Below are 17484 nucleotides of genomic sequence, written 5' to 3' on the forward strand. Positions count from 1 at the left end.
ATGGAAATTTAAAAAATCATAAAAATTCCAAATATGTATTTTACTTGAAACTAGAGGTCCAGTGCTCGAAATTTGTGCACTTGGGGGATGGTGGTCCCTCAGGATTGCAAGAGGTGCAGGCCAGGCTGAGGGGCTCCACTGGTGTATGATCAGGGCTGGGAGGGACACGGGAAGTTGGCCAGCTGGGGAGGGACCACAGGAGGGCTCCAGGGCGTGTCTGGCCCATTTTGCTCAGTCCTGATTGGCTGGATCCCAGCAGCAAGCTAAACTACTAGAGTGTCTTCCCCCTGGTGGTCAGTACACATCATAGTGAGCAGTTGAGCGGCCTTAGCATATCATTAGCATATTATTCTTTGATTGGTTGACTGGACGACTGGACACTTAGTATATTAGGCCTTTATTACATAGGACCATTTAATTATTGAAATTTGAGGAGTAAAAGTTTAAAGCTTTTAAAAATGTGGTCCTGTGTACTGAACTATATCACCTATAAAATATATTAGATATTCCTCCCTTAGTGAAATTCCAACAAGTGAAAAAGATATCTGTTAAATTAGGTTGTGATTATTCAGATTGAAAATGGTTGCTATCATTTTGAGTCAGCTACAGTATTTTTGCAAAGAGGGATGTGCCTAGACATTTGTTAATGTAATGATTTGTAGGCAAGGGCTTAGAAACACAATAAAATATAATAAAATGCTATTATGCAAATTGACCAAATGGCAGAATGACCAGTTGCTATGTTGTGCACTGACCACCAAGGGGCAGACACTCAACAAAGGAGCTGCCCCCTGGTGTCAGTGCACTCCAATGGGGAGAATGTCGCTCAGCCAGAAGCTGGACCCACGGCCGGTGAGTGCAGCGGCGGTGGTGAGAGCCTCTCCTGCCTCTGTGGCAGTGCTAAGGAGTCCGACTGCCGGCTTAGGCCACATGGGGAGATCCCCCAAGGGTTCCCAGACTGAGAGGGCACAGGCCAGGCTGAGGGACCCCCACCACTCTGAGTGCACGATTTTGTGCACCAGGCCTCTAGTCAACCCATACAATGAAGTCCGCCTACATTTTATTTTGCCATGGACCTTAAAGAGATAGTTGATTCACTGGGCCTTGACCTTTCTCTCTTTTATTTTTATTTGCCAGATAGCTCAGAAGCCGGAGGCAAAATATACAGACTTATAACATTCCTTTTGGATGATATATGATTATCTAAATACTTTCCGGTTTAACATGCAAGTGGTCGATCATTAACATTAGAACCACAAGGACTTCATGAAGCTTACAAAATTAAATACTGTGCCAACCGCAACCAAAAACAAAACCTGTAACAAATCTGCTCATCCTAGAGTTACCCCTGGCTTTAACTGGACATTTCAAGTGGTGCCACTATTGATTCCCCTAGACCAGTGGCCGGCAAACTCATTAGTCAACAGAGCCAAATGCCAACAGTACAACGAATGACATTTCTTTTAAGAGCCACATTTTTTTTTAAAACTTAAACTACATTGTTATTAACTTAATTAGGGTCCTCCTAATTTTGTGGAAGAGCCATACTCAAGGGGCCAAAGAGCTGCATGTGACTTGCGAGCCGCAGTTTGCTGACCAGGGCCCTATACCATAACATTCATCAGGCTAATCTTTCTGGATGGCTTAGTACTGCCCCTAATAATACACTGCCACTTAAGAATGACTTTTGTATAAGTACTTCTCCCTGCCTAGCTACTGGTGGTAGAAATTTTCCATTGCCTCATTCACTACCAAACATTCTCCTCACTCCAAAACTCTGGTGCCTCTGCCCAGTTTAAAACTTGTCCAGTTTATCAAGAGGAAGCAATGTTCCTAAATGAATATGATTTGTTATTCACAGGGAGAAAAAACATTGGAAAATAAATCAGAAAGTGTTTTAGAGGACATTGGGGTTTGTTTATAAGAGATGCAGAAAAATCTCAGTAGCCTGGAATGTTGAAATGTCTCCGAAGGCAGGGGTCAGAGCACGCTTGTTTTCCTTTCTGGGTGAGGAGACGGTCTCTGAGGCTCTCTTTCTGCTTGGGGGGAGCTCTGAACTCTGTTTCCTGAGCTCTCACGGCCGCTAAGGCCATTCTGGTCTCCTCGTGCTTAGAACAGAAGTTGGGCAGGGATGTCCTTGGCTCCGCACTGCATTTCTCTCCGGTAGCAGCATCTTTTGCATTCTTTCCGTTAGTCTACGAGGGTATCTTGAAATGGAAGTACATACAGATGTTATAGTTAATATCCCCCACACTGGCAGCCAATGTTTTTCTTAAATGGAAGCATTCTTGTACTGAACAAGTACCCTAGTGACAAAGTGCTTGTCGAAGACAAGGATCTTAAGACCCAGGCAGAGGTTACCTCAGGACTGTGGGCGAGGGAGGGAAGGTGATCGGTCCCAGAAGGAGATTTAGAAAGTGTGGCTTTAACTCTGTAAGCTTTTGGAGGACCAAGCTCCTTCCTGGTCCTGCTGCTCCCTGACGGGGGGGGGGGGGGGGGGGGGGGGCCTGCGTGCTGAAACACGCCTTGCTCTTTTCTCTCTCTGCCCTGATTTCACACTTGACCTATTGGCCAGATGAGGAGAAGCTGTGGAGCCGCCTGGTCTTCTCTCTCACTCACTTTCTCTTGGGGGCTTCTGAGCAGGTGCTGGGGAGCAAGTCAGGCCCACCCTGGGGTCAACAGGGGGAGTGTCCGTGGTCACCTGTGCTCCAGGATGGTTTTGTCATTTCCCAGCTGGTTCTGACCACAAGAGAGGGGGAAATTTGCTCATTATTTGGCTTTCTCAATAATCCTCATGGTGTTTTCTTTCTTATGAAAAAGAAACAATTGTGGGGAAATGTTTAGACTTCAGAAAACTGAGTATTGGACACATTCATGTTTGCTTTGTAGTTCCTTTAATGTTCTCGTTAGCTTGAAGTTTTTCATGATGAAAGAGATTAAATGGGTTATTTAATTATTACTATACTAGTAGCCCAGGGCACAAAATCTGTGCACGGGTTGGGGGAGGTTCCCTCAGCCCAGCCTGCACCCTCTCCAATTGGGGATCCCTTGGGGGATGTCTAATTGCCGGTTTATGCCCGATCCCAGACATTCCTCTCACAATATGAGACTGTTGGCTCCTAATTGCTCACCTGCCTGCCTGATTTCCCCTAACTGCCTCTGCCTGCCTGCCTGATCGCCCCAACTGCTCTCCCCTGCTGGCTTGATCACTCCTAACTGCCTCTGCCTCTGGCCCCACCACCAAGGCTTTGTCTGGAAGGAAGTTGGACATCCAGAAGATGGCCAGTCTACCTGGTCTAATTAGCATATTACCCTTTTATTAGTATAGATAGATTATATTGGATAAGATTGCTTAAATGGGGGAGAGAACCTTTTTCAGCAGGAGACGCTTTTGGCAGACAAAAATACATAATCCCTATATGTGGTCTGATAGCCAGCCATACACACTATACTGACAAACTGGTCAATAAAAAATTGAACCACTTTCTTACACCTTACACCAAAGAGCTGTTGCCCTTAAAACCCCTCCTCAGCCCCCATATTATGTTCTGCCTTCGCAGATTATGTTCTGATTAGTCGGTTTCTATGCTAGTCAGTGTCAAAAGGTCTGCCTCCTAGGAAGCCATTGGCTCCTCGCAGTTCACCCAGATTTGGTTCCGGTTAGTCAGTTTCTATGCCAGTCACCATCTCCAGGCCTATCTCTGGGCCTGATCAGAGAGGCACAGCTGATCAGCAGCCCCCACAGCTGCTGGGGAGGCCTGGAGAGACAGAGAGGCAAGGGATGATCAACAGCTGCCACGGAGGAAGCAGATAATACCCTGCTTCTCTCTCTGGGCCTCTCTCCAGGTCTGATCTGCAGGACTGATTTCCATTCGGTCATTTTGGACATTATGGACCCTGGCTCGTTATATGTATAAAGATGTTTGAAAATGAATGGACATGCTATAACTTGTGGAATTCTTTTTAATTTCATTAAATGCTTGCACTATTTTTATAATCCTCCACTAGCATGTTAGAGCACACACCATGCTGGGAGGCACAGAGTAAAAGAACAGCTGGGATGATCTTCGCCCCCTTCCTATGGACTACAGTCCTCTGACTTTCACTGACATTGAGAGCAAGGGGTAGGGTCAGCAGGGGATAAGGAAGCAGACTCAGACGAGGGGGAGATCTGATGATTTCCGGGCAGGCAATGTGAACAGCCTGGTGGAGACCTTTGCTACAGGGGCTGCAATCTCAGACTTGCACTCGGGTCAGCGTCACAAAGGGTGAACTCAAAGGGCAAAAATGACAAAGGGCAAAAATTTTGGAAATAAGATTAACACCACCATTAGCCAAGGATCACAATTTGCTTAAACAAATATACTGGCCTGAAAATTTACTGCCTGCTAGAATTTCCACTAGTTCCTTCCCATAATTTCCGCTGCCAAAACCAAGCCAAATCACATTTTAACTTCTTGTTTCATATCTCAGGGCTGTGCTATGTATATGGGTGGGTCAGTGCCTCTTTGAAGAAGAGCAGACAATCCGAAGCATGGAACGCAGTTACATTAAGAAAGAGGGAGCCCAGCAGGCGTGGCTCAGTGGTTGAGTGTCAACCTATGAACCAGGAGGTCACGGTTCGATTCCCAATCAGGGCACATGACTGGGTTGTGGGCTCGATTCTCAGTAGACAGTTGATCAATGATTCTCTCTCATCATTGCTGTTTCTATCTCTCTCTCTCTTTTCCTCTCTGAAATCAATAAAAATATATTGAAAGAGCCCACATTTAATTAATTATGACTTCCCAGTATTTCACTGGTGTAAGAATAAGTCACCAGATCTCAGAGCGGGAAGGTCTAGGCTAGGCCCGCTCACCTGGGGTGTGGTCGGGCCCTCCCCTCTCACCGGGGGTCAACCACTCCCTGTTGGCACCCGCCTCACTCTACTTTTCAGAAGGTGCCCCGGGATTTTCGTGTCCCTGCCACTGAGGTGGGCGAGCTGAGCAGACAGACAGAATGCTGACTTGGCTCAATGTTCCCCTCTTTTGTCCCCCGACAAAGTTGAGAAAGACAGTACGTAAGAAAGGAAAATGGAGCAGGCCTGCAGTGTATGTAATTTACCAGTACGTACATGAGTGTCTACATGTGACAGCACTATGAATGCGTGGTGCTGATTCAGCACAGACTAGCAGAAGTCCACCCATGGGAAGAGCCATGAAGACTGACAGGTGAGATCAACACCAGGCCTCCCTCAAAGAGCTCAGTCACTGCTGAGCCGCAAGTGCAACCGAAGAACTACTCCACGAGATGAACGAACAAGCAAATGCTCAAGGACCATGGCCGATGCCTGTCACTGCGATTGCTGTCACCTGGACGTCCGCCTCCCGGACCCACACCGTCCTAGGTTCCCCTCTCCGGGTTAAGCCCTGGAAGCCCTGGGCTACAGGGAACACGAGGAGATCGTGGGGAGAGTGGGACACAGCGTGGTGCCCTCTATGCGCCAGGAAGAGGGGGACACTGCTTTCAGCTCAGGGAGAGTACATACTTTTTAAACCTCCGAGAGGACTCTGCCTGCCAGCTGGGCAAGGCTTTCCCAATGCTGTCTGTGGGGAGCACGGCCAGGGCGAGGAGGAGCAGACCCAGGAATGACAGTCGCTGTCCCAGCGGGTCAGACGCTGGCCTCTGCCATGTGCAAGGGGAGCCTCGGCCGGGTCCTGCCGAGCGGGGGCCGGGGTGAGCCAGCGGGAGCAAGGGGCTCTGTGGCCGCTGGCCTGGGAGGACACAGGGCTGACCCCGGCTGGCAGCCCACCGGCCACGGTGACCCCTGCCTGGCGCCTGGGTGGGGTGTGTGCTCTGCCCCCCTCCACAGCCTGCCCCGGGGCGGCTCCTCCGGGCCCTGGGCGGCTCCCCGGGCCCTGGGGCGGCTGCTATTTTGACCCACGAGGGTGAAAGACCAGGACGGCGACCTGGGTGGCCTTTACGACTTGAAAGGTATCAAAAGAGCGTTGTGGACATTTTCACAACTTGGGTTTCCTTATGTGCAACCTTTACCAACCAGTCATGATTTTCCGGGTAAAGTCCGACCAACTGAAAAATGACTATTAGATTAAAAACAAAAAAATAGCCGTCAAATAAGGAAAAACAAAACCTTTAAAGGTGTGCTCCCTGGTGGAAATCAGGACTTATTTTAAACCTTCCTACAATCGTGCATGCGGAAGCTTCCAGACTTTAAAGACGTGTGGAGCAGTGGGGACAGTCGGAGGATGTGGTGAATCAAAGCCTTGTCGTCTGCTCCTTCACAGCGCTGTCCAGGAAGGAGCAGAGGAAAGAAGGTTCCAGAATAGCACCAGTGTCTAGAAAACTGGCTTCTAAGCTTCCCGTCTGAATGAGGCCATTGTGCGGGCGCCTCAGTCTGTATGTGCTCACAGGGAGACAGCTTTTCACCGGGCGGCTACTCCCTGCTGCCTCTTTATATTTAGGAGCTCAGAGGACTTGATTTAATATGCTGAGTTAAATGTCACTCCGGAGAAGAAAGGGCACTTCATTTGCATGTTTACTCCGCCAATGCATGGAATGATATCCCGGCAGAACTGGCGGTGAGCTCCCAGTCACCGAACACCCAGAGGCGCGGGGCCGAGTGTCAGGTACAACAGTCCTTCTCGCCCCTGGGTTCTGGCCCAGGCCGGCCCCGGCCAAACTTAGGCCTCAGGGGCCAAAGGATGGGAACCTCGGCTCCCAGCTGAGGGGAGAGCAGAAACAAGAGCTCGTCACGGGAACTGTGTGAGGAAAAGTGCTTCCTGGACATTTTCATAGAGTCCTCTTTGCGGCAATAAAAACAAACAAACAATGAAAAAAACCACCAAACTCTTTACACCACCATCAGGACCCCCCACGTCTAGAAAAAGAACATTTCCAGCAAACGGAGGCCCCCGGTGGGCACGTCTCCTTTTAAAATAAGAAGAAACTCAACAACAAAGAGGCCAACAACCCAAATAAAGAGTGGGCAAAGGATTGCAACGGACATTTCTCCAAATAAGTTACACCAGTGGCCAATAAACGCATAAGAAGATGCTCAGCGCCACTAATTATTAGGAAAAAGTAAATCAAACCGCAATGAGATGCCGCCTCACACCCAGTGGGAGGGATAGAATCAGAAAAGGAAAAGAAACCGAACTGTGGTGAGGATCTGTGGTGACGGGACCGCACTCATGGCTGATGGCATTCCCGTGGTATAGCCACTGTGGGAACCAGCCTGGCGGTTCCTGAGAAGTTAAACAGATCTCCAGTCCATGTGGTCAGAGGTTAGAGCACTGAACTGCGAACCAAAGTGTCTCGGGTTTGATTCTCAGTCAAGGGCATATACCTGGGTTGCAGGTCCAAACACAATCGATCAATGTGTTTCTCTCACCTCTGTGTTTTTCTCTCTCTCTGTCTGCCCTCCTCCCTCCCTCCCTTCCTCTCTCAAAACCAATGGGAAAAATAGGCTCAGGTGAGGATCACCAACAACAACAACAACAAGTTAAACACAGAGCTACTGCGTGACCCCATAACTCCTCCTACAGAGACTACAATTCCCCAACCATTTGAAAACACAGGTTCACATAAAAATGTGTACTTGATTGTTCACAGCACTGTCCACTGAGCCCCAAGGGGAAACAGCCCCAAAGTCCATCCATTGGTGAATGGACAGACAAAACGGGGCACAGCCACACAGAGGAATATTATGCAGCGGTAAAAAGGAATGAAGGACGGCTACATGCCACAGCATGAACGAACGTGGAAGCATAATGCTACGTGACACAAATTGGCCTATTGCAGGATCCCATCGCTATGAAGTGTAAAGAGCCGCATGTTTATGGACACGGAAAGCAGCCTGTGGTCTCCAGCCTGCGGGCAAGAGGAGTGGAAGTGATTGCTTCATGGCTGTGGTTTGTATTGAGGGTGGTGAAAATTTCATTCTGAACTAGGTGGTTGCACAACACTGTGCATGTACTTAGTGCCACCGAATTGCAACTTTAAAATGGTTAACTGGTAAAAATAAAATAAAATAAAATAAAAAATTTAAATATATATTTCAAAGACGAAGGAGGAGGGAGAGACAGAAACATCAATGATGAGAGTCAGTGATCAGCTGCCTCCTGTATGTCCCCCACTGAGGATGGAGCCCACAACACAGTTATGTGCCCTGACTAGAATTTGAACTGTAAGCTCCTGGTTCATAGGTCAATGCTCAACCACTGAGCCACACTGGCCAAACAAATGGAAACATTTTAATGTATATTTTGCCACAATGAAAAATACAAAACATGAATTACTCTAATCATTCAATAATATGCTTTTTAAAAATTAAACTTTTTATTTTGAGGCACGTTTAGATTCCCATGTAGTCCTCACTTTATTCTACTTAAAACAGTAAAATAAAAAATGCACAAACAAACACCTGGCCCTCGTGGCTAGTATAGGACTGTGTATCAGGGCTTCCCGTCACCAACACTGGGTAACAGGCAGCATGCTGTACTGGGTTACTCATCAGCCCATTGAGAGAACAACCTTCCCAAGTATTTTATCGTTAGTGGGCTATAAAAGGAAACACACATAAGGCAAGACATTGAAGTCTGGATAATGCATGTACATACTCAAATTAATTTTGATAAGTGATGTCATATATATAAAGAATACACCCTGGCTGGTTTGGCTCAGTGGATAAAGCACCGGCCTGCAGACTGAAGGGTCCCAGGTCAAGGGCACAGGCCCGGGTTGTGGGCTTGATCCCCAGTAGGGGGAATGCAGGAGGCAGCCAATCAATGATTCTCTCTCATCACTGATGATCTATCTCTCTCTCTCTCCCTCTCCCTTCCTCTCTGACATCAATAAATATATATTAAAAATAAATAAAAATAAATAAAGAACATAAATATGTTTGAGACCAGTTCTAATTGTTTTCGATGAATACTGGAGAAGATAATGATTTTCAAAATTAGTGAGAAAGTCTATAATATTCATATTACTATCAAGATCAATGCTTGATTAAAGATATTTAATCACAACATTTAAATGTATGTGTTCTAGTGAATGACTTTGAAGGCTATATATATATTCATTTATTTATTTTAACCCGTAGCACAGGCATGGTCAGGGCTGAAAGAAATTCAGTCACAGGCCATTAAGTTGGAGGCCATAAAGCAAACAGCACTTTTAAGTTAGGGGACACGTCCTTCAAATAGCTGGCCTCCAGTCTCTCCGGGGTGCAGAACATGCTAACGATACTGTTTTCCATGTGAAATAACCCGCACGTGCTGACGATATGTTCCGTGTGTTTGAAAGGCTCCTTCAGGCATATAAGAACTTACTCTCTTTTCCAAATGTGTGAGAAACATTAAAAGGAAAGGTTTAAGGCGCCATCCACCCCTTTCCTCTTCCTTTTTCCTGATTTTCTCCTCGTTTCCAAAGACCTGTTGTCTCCGCCCATGTTTCACCACTCTGTGCTGCTCTGTCTCCACGGGGACATGAAATGCCCAACCGCAGGCTAAACATTGACCAAATAAATAAACATGGAACTGGCGTGGGCTCTGCCTCCAGCGGGATCATGGGATCAGACTCCCAGGAGGAGAGAGCTCAGGAGGAGGCACCTCCAGCCCTGCGGGCATAAAGAGCTGGAAGGATCAGAGCCCTCGCTGTCCCTCCCCGGAAACACACCCAATCAAATGTCTGCGATGGAGTATCTTCAATCACGCACTGAACTTGATAGCAATGGAATATCATGGGCTTCCTCACTAATTTTGAAAATGATCATCTTCTCCACTATTTCATTCATCAGGAAGAATGAGAACTGGTCTCAAACCTGTTTATGTTCTGTATTAATAGCCCTGCCCCTTCCCCAGCTCTGGCAATGCCTTTAAGAATGCACGACCGTTTAAAATGCTAAGTACTTCGCAGGAATGGGGCTCCCATTTCCATCCTTCAGACTGCGTGCAGCCCTGGGAGCGCCCCTCCCCCCCACACACACCACCTACAGCTCCTGCAGCGGCTCCTGGGCCCCGGAGACCCCAGGAGCCCCAGGAGGCCACAGCCGGACAAGGCCAAAGCCAGGGGCCAGCCAGTTCTGAGCGGGAACCCGCTCACCAGCGATGCTCCGACACCCACCGAGCAGAGGACCCTTAGCCAGGCGAGGCCACGGTGCCCAGGGGTGGCCGTGAGGGGTGGGGATGCCACAAGCCGGTCAAACGTGAATGTGATGAACGGGACATTGCTTCAGAAGAGGTGCGCCCCATTCCCTGCCCCCGCCCCCTGAAGCTTGGAGGGGCCACCTGAGGAAGGCCGAGAGAAGCTGCTCTGCGTCCCACAGTGTGAGCCGCGGCTTATGTGAAACTCGGGGTCCCTGTGAGAGAGCGGGCACCCCCTGGGCGGGTCCTTCTAAATGCCGTGGCCGCCCTGCCCTGCTCAGCCTGCCCACCGGACGCCTGCGTGGTCTCCAGCTCTCCTCCGGCTGCATGGAAACACAAGGTTGAGCGCTGGCAGGTGTGGCTCAGTGGACAGAGCATCAGCCGATGGGTTGAAGGGTCTGGGATTTGATTCTAATCAAGGGCACAAGCCAAGGTTGCAGGGTCCTCCCCAGTGTGTGTGTGCAGGAGGCAGCCAATCAATGATTCACTCTCATCATCGAGGTTTCTCTCTCTCTCCCCCTCTCCCTTCCTCTCTGAAATCAATTAAACTATATTAAAACAACAACAACGTTTCCGCCAAGGCCCGGTGTGTGCGGGGCAGTGCACACCACCTTCCTCTCTCCCGGCTTCTCCGTCCTTCCAGAAGCAAAGGTCAGCTGGGGATAGCAGAGGTCAGAGGCCGGGGGCCAGGCGACTCAGGAAGACCCCACCCCCGCCCTTCCCTCAGCTCAGCTCCCGGGGACCCTGGCTCCCTGGAGGGCGGGGGTCCCAGGGGGGTAGAGCCGAGCGTCTCAGTGAGCCCCTCTGACCAGCTCCCAGCAGGCCGCCCTGCAGCTCTGGGCGGCCAATCAGACCCGTCCCAGTCTCTGGCCCTGAGGTGAGGACTCAGAAAAGAAAGTCAAGCACAAGGAAAAGGTACTGATGTCACGCGTTTACCGGACATGGTCGGGCACCTGTTTCCACAGCCGCAGGAAGCCTGAGAAGGCAGCGGGGGCAGGTGCTCCTGACCGACGGCAGCCCTGCTCCGAGGAGAAACGGGAGCTGAACACGGCCCCCTGGAGGGAGGCCCTGCGCCGCTGGGCCCACAGCGGCTTCTCCCAGGGGCGATGGAGCTCCTGGGCGCAGGGGGCGGAGGCGGCGGGGGCACATGGGGTGGGGGACAGGGGGGCGGAGGCAGCTGAGGCTGCTGCGCTGGGACCCGTCGGGCTGAGCCTCGGTGAGGCCGGCCCTGCCCGCGGGCACCTCCGGCCTCCTGCGTGGCCTCGCCGGGCAGCGTGGGCAGAGGCGTCTGAACAGGAGAGTGACCGCCCCGCCCCAGAGGGCGCCCTGACCCGCAAACCCTGTGACCTCAGAGGTAAGGGCTCCGGCTGCACAGCGGGGAGAGGACGAGGCCCCTCACAGCGGCCAAGGCTGAGGAGGGGCGTTTTGCTGAGCCCGGGCAGCACTGAGACCCTGTTACACCTGCTTTTACCCCTGTTTCCTATGCGCCCTCTGCCCAGACGCACCCTGCAGAGCGGGATGCCAGAGGTGTCTCCTGCCTCTTCCCATCCCCCTCCCTCCCCTCCCTCAGAGATGGTGCCAGAACGGGGCGAGGGCCCATCCCGGAGTGCCCCTCAGCCCATTCCTCTCCCCACACCAGACAGCTGCCGGGCACTGAGGCCAGAGAGCGCCGGGGCCCCTGGTCCCCTGGGCGCTGGGTGCTGGGTGCTGGGTGCTGGCGCTGGGCCTCACTGGCTGCAGCCCCCCTCTGCCCACGCACGGTGCCCGGCCCTCCCAGGGCGCTCACTTGCTTGGCAGTGGGCCCAGGCATGGTTTCGGTGTGATGCATGGGTTGAGAGCCGCTGCCTAAGTTGAAAGAACATTCTAGAAAAAGTAAAGACCTAAAGACCGGTGCTGTCCGCTTGCCTGCTTCTTTGGGACTGCAAGCCAGGTCCCTAGGGGAGGGAGGGGGCAGGCCCTGACCTTGGCCCTCCTGTGGAATGTGGCCAAGTATTCACTGCCCGGCTGTGGGGTCTCCGGCTCCTGGCACCCCCGCCAGAGCCAGAGCGGCGTGAAGGGCCTCCCCCACGCCCACGTGTGGAGGTCGCCAACCCCGCTGAGACATGGCAGGACCTGGCCCGGCACTCCACACACATGACCTCCCGTGGAATGCGCCCCGCCCCGCCCCTCCCCTCCCCTCCCTCCCCTCCCCCGCGGCCCGGCCAGCCCGGAGGCTCGGCAGCGGAGGGGCCGGTGCAAAACAGATTCCTTTTCAAACCGCGTCACCGTCACCGCTGGTTATTCTGCAGGGAAGACACGGCTTCTAAAACAGCAGGCCTGGCTGCTACCGCGCGGCATGGAGGAGGGCAGAGGGACGGGGTAAAGGCCAGGCTGTCCGAGCGTCCTGAGGAAGGAATGCGGCCCAGAGGCTGACATGCCTCCCAGCCTGGGGGGGGGGGCCGGGGGCCGCTCTCCTGCTCTCCTGGCCCGCCCAGGCCTCACGTCTGCCTCCCGGCCACAGCGGCCTCGGAGAACAGCCCCCACGGCTCCTCCCTGGTGCCCACCTGTCCCCCACATGCCATGTCCTTGCCAGGCTTATGGGAGCCTCCGGAACCGCAGCGAGCGGCTCGGTGGCACATTTAGTGTGGGGTGCACCGACCGTGCCAGCCTCAGACACACTGTGCCTCATCCTCTGACCCCAATAACGGCAGTGGCTGAAGCGCCTACGAACGTGATTGAGCTTCCCGCCACCCACACCTGCGGCCTGCGTGTCCCTGGGCGGCTCCACTGCCCGCGCCACCGGCTGCCAGGAGCGGAGAAGGCGAGAAAGGACTCGGACCCTGAGCCCCAGGCAGGCGCCCAGCGAGGGTTCAGGTGCTCACAGGTTCACCGTGAAAAGCCAAACACACACCCAGCTCACTGAATGACAACAGCCGTAGCCTCCGCTCCTCCTGCGCCCACATTCCACAGGCCCTCCTCCCCTCACTCAGGCTGAGGAGACCGTGCGCCCCACAGGGAATCCTCCCAGAAAAGACATGTCCCCTCCCCTCTGCAGAGTCCTTCCCGCCCCGCCCCACCCCGCCCCGCCCCGCCCTGGCTGCACTGCAGCACCCGGAGCGGTCCTGCTCAGTGAGCCTGTCCCCTCCCCACTGGGCACTCCCCCTCCCCAATGGGTGCTCCCCTCCCCAGTGGGCACTCCCCCTCCAAAATGGGTGCTCCCCTCCCCAGTGGGCGCTCCCCCTCCCCAGTGGGTGCTCCCCCTCCCCAATGGGTGCTCCCCTCCCCAGTGGGCGCTCCCCTCCCCAGTGGGTGCTCCCCCTCCCCAGTGGGCACTCCCCCTCCGCAATGGGTGCTCCCCTCCCCAATGGGCACTCCCCCTCCCCAATGGGTGCTCCCCTCCCCAATGGGCGCTCCCCTCCCCAGTGGGTGCTCTCCTCCCAGTGGGCGCTCCCCCTCCCCAGTGGGTGCTCCCCCTCCCCAATGGGTGCTCCCCCTCCCCAGTGGGCGCTCCCCCTCCCCAATGGGTGCTCCCCTCCCCAATGGGTGCTCCCCTCCCCAATGGGCGCTCCCCTCCCCAATGAGTGCTCCCCTCCCCAGTGGGCGCTTCCTCACACTGAGGTGTCCCACCTCTACCCTGGCGTCCTCGTTTCCAAGGATGCAATGGAGGAGGACACCACGTCCCTAACCCTCCCTCTCACTGCGACTTCCTCGCTCTCTTTCCTCGTTTGTTTTGCTGTTTGTCATGAGAGGGAAACTGGGGTTACCAAAATAGGAAGGTTCCAGAATCTTCCAGCCACCCCTGGACCACATTTCTATTCCACTGAAGCTTTGTATCGGGGCAGAGGCGGGGGCCATGTGCTCGCCCTCCTCCCTGAGGTCCTCCTCCTCAGGATGCTGGCTCTCCCTGTGGACAGGGGCACCCGCTGAGGGCTGCCGGCCCAGGCGCAGAGCAAGGAGCCACCGAGTCACGTGGGGCTGCAGGGACTGCTCAGCCCCGGGCCTCTGCCCTGCAGAGAGAGGGGGGCAGATGCTCCCACTGCCTCAGCCCCCAGGGCCCGGCAGCCCTCCCCTCCCCCTGGTCCCGTGGCTGCGTGCCCGCCCGCCCGTGGCCTTCTCCGTCCCCTGTGCGTGGCAGTGCGGGCACGGCGCAGCCCTGGCAGTGGCTGTCGGGGGAGTGGAGGCCGGAGGCGGGCTTTTGGGGCAGAAGAGAGACTCTCCTCCGAGGAAGGCGGCCACAGCTGGGCTCGGCCTCAGGGAAGGTTTAGGGTCCCCGCTGGCTCCCGATGTCCCTGTCCTCCCCCCCCCCCCACTGTGCCCTGGGTGAGAAAGTGGGTAAGAAGCCCGGGGGGTGGGTCAGATGGGAAAGTGGCCCTCCCGCCGGGCCCCGTGTGCGCCCCGGGAAGAGGGTCACACGCTCTGTGAGGCCCCGGCAGCTCCGTCCTGCTGGTCCAGTGACCAGCCTCGGGGGCCGTGTCTCTCAGACTCCCCCCTCCGCCCGGACCAGCAGCGATGCGCCACAGCCACGGTCCCTCCCTCGGGAGGGAGAAAAAGTACAAGGAGGGTCACAAGAGCAGCGAGCCGCAGCTCAGACTAAGATGTTTTCTGTCCGCAGAGCGATTCATCACCGCGACGTCAGACAGAACGTTCCCGTGGATGTTTACAGGAGGGCTCGGCGAAAAATCCCAGACGGGAAGCTTCTGGAACTCAGACTGGAACTCAGAGGACCTGCCACCTCCGAGAAAAACTCGCCCGGGGTTTTTTTCCTTAAAGAGAATTCCTGTTGCAGCGATGATCGAGTTCCCCCCCGGGGAGGCCAGGAACCGGCCGTCGGCAGCTGTCCCTCCAGCACGGCAGCTGAAGAGTGATCGCAGTAGCACTGCTTTTTGTTTGTTTTTAAATATATTTTGATTGATTTCAGAGAGGAAGAAAGAGGGAGAGAGAGAACCATCAATGATGAGAGAGCATCATGGATCCGCTGCCTCCTGCACGCCCCACACTGGGGATCTACCCTCGCCCTGGGCATGTGCCCTGACTGGGTTGTGGGCTCCATCCCAGTGCGGGGCATGCGGAGGCAGGCCATCAGTGGTCCCCTCTCACCACTGATGTTTCTCTCTCTTCCCCACCCCCCCGCTTCCTCTCCGAAATCAATAAAAACCTATTAAAAATAAATAAATAAGTACTGCTCCATAAACGGGCTGGCTGTCTTACAAGTCATTATACTGGGCAGTCTATAAAGAACCCTCTAGAACGTGGGTGAGGATGAGGAGAGACTCTGCGGAACATGCCCAGACGAGGAAGACTAAAGAAAATGCTGAGTGCGATGCCATCACCCCCGAGGCTGCTCCCTAAGTGCCTCCGGCCAAGGCTTTCTCACCGCCTCTCAGGCCTGAGACCTTCCCCAACTTGGATGGTGCCTTTTTAGGTCTAGCTGGTTTACCAGCTACTTGCTGGCTATGTTAGGTAACGCCTCTGATTGTTTTTCTTGCTGAATTCCAAGACCAGAGCATAGATCTTATCTGCCAAACTCCTCATTAGCTGCATTGCTGCCTTCTGAGTCTTTCCTAATGAGGCACCTTCACACACAAAACCCTGTACTTGCATCTCAGCTCCTGAGAGACCACGTGGGCTGGTCAGAAACACATTCAGACATCTAAACTGTCAATCTGTCAGCAACCCACACAGCCCACACAGCCCACACAGCCCCCCAGAACCCAGAACGGCCCGTTTCCCAAACACAAAACCTCTGGGGACACGCAGGCTGAATGGCAGCGCAGAGAGGCAGGAGACTCGCATCAGCGTGAAGGAAAGTATTTTTCGAGGGTTTGAAACCCTTGATCTGCAGCCTCGGTGCCTTTTTTAGCTGCCCTTCCCTACCGGGGAACTCATCTACTAAAAAATGTGCATCAACAAGGCTACGGCTGATCCAGATCAACTTATCAAACGAACATAAATAGAGCTTTGCAGAACTTATGCCAGGATTCTGAGACTTGTGGTCTGCAGGGAGGGAAAGCGGAAGTGGTGAGGGCCATGAGGGAGGCCGGAGGGGAGTGGGGGGAGGGGGGGCAGGGAGCAGGAGGCTGAGGTGCCAGCGCCAGGAACCCTGGGAATGAGTGAGACTCCTGACTATGGGAGCCCTGAGGACATTCCCTAATAAATTCAGCCATCACCCCTAATATGCCTATTTTTTTTTAACTGGAACGCTTCACACACTAAATTGGTAAATGTGCACGTATGTTAAGACCCACATTAAAAACCACATACAAAAGTAATTTGGAGTTTGCTCCAAAAGCTAGAAATTTTTTTATCCTAACAACTTTTAAAAGTTCAACTTCTAGGCAGTCGCTATTTTCACTTTTTTACATGTGTACCTCTGGCGCCCTGGGGATCTGTAAAGAATAAGTACCCAGCTGTGTTCATTGCTGAGCTACAGAAACACGCCCGCGGTGAGCGATTATAATACCGACAATGGAGTCACGTTGTATTTACAGGGACCGCGTACTCCCCTTCCCTTCCCTCCGCTCTGGGCCTGGCCCTTCCTGTCTAGTCCTACTAATTCTGGTGGATCCTTTCCCCTCCGGACCTCAGTTCTACTTATGTGCGAGCAGCTCTTGTATCATCATCCTCAGCTTGTTCCTGAACTTCAATCTGCAAGCTCAGTGCCTAAGGGACCTTCTCCTATGGATTTATTCATCCTGCCCAACGGTTTTTTGAGCATCTGTTCCGAGCTGGGAATTAATTCTCAGAGCCAGGAACCTGACAGGCCACCGTCTCCACTCTCTGCGTATGTTACAGAGACGCAAACCACCAAGATCACAGGTTAAGCTGAGGCCGGGGAAGGGCTCCTGGGAGAAGGGACACTGTCCTAAAGCTGCTTTGGGAAGGCCGCACGGAGAAGAGGACACGTGAGCACAGCCTGGAGGGAGGGAGGCAGGGAGGACACGAGGTCTGCTGGAGACCTCAAACCAGAGGCTACACGGAGGCCGTTTTCCTTGCAAGCCAGCTCTCCTGTTTCCCGTCTCCGAAGGGTGCCTCATCTATCCCAGCATCCAAATAAATAACTAACAATAAATCAAGATCCCTACACTGGATGTTGGAAGCAGCCCACTGCCTTCTCTAGCACAGAGGTGTGGACAAGGAAGCCGGAAGGCTGGTCAGCCTTGAAGCTCTGAGAGATCAGAGCCATGCACCCACAGTCTAGTGGAGACAATGGCAGCTGAAGCAGCCTCCACCTGTCAGTCTTATGTCAATCCTTGCTGATTGGCTGTTACTGGGATTGCCTGCCTAGAGGCTGTGGGTGGATCCCACAGTCTTAATAAAAGGGATGGCAAGGCCAGAGCGGGGTGGAGTCCTTCCCCTTGAG

At 53.4% G+C, this 17484-nt stretch overlaps 1 protein-coding gene across 1 annotated transcript in view; it reads right to left on the reverse strand.

The window, feature by feature from the left end:
* The window catches only part of ITGA1 (integrin subunit alpha 1), an 85486-nt gene that overhangs the window by 51816 nt on the left and 16186 nt on the right, over positions 1-17484 (reverse strand). The gene's annotated exons all lie outside the window — the stretch shown is intronic.

This window comes from Pipistrellus hanaki, assembly GCF_964339955.1.
Source record: "Pipistrellus hanaki genome assembly, chromosome: 4".
In the NCBI taxonomy this organism is placed as follows: domain Eukaryota; kingdom Metazoa; phylum Chordata; class Mammalia; order Chiroptera; family Vespertilionidae; genus Pipistrellus; species Pipistrellus hanaki.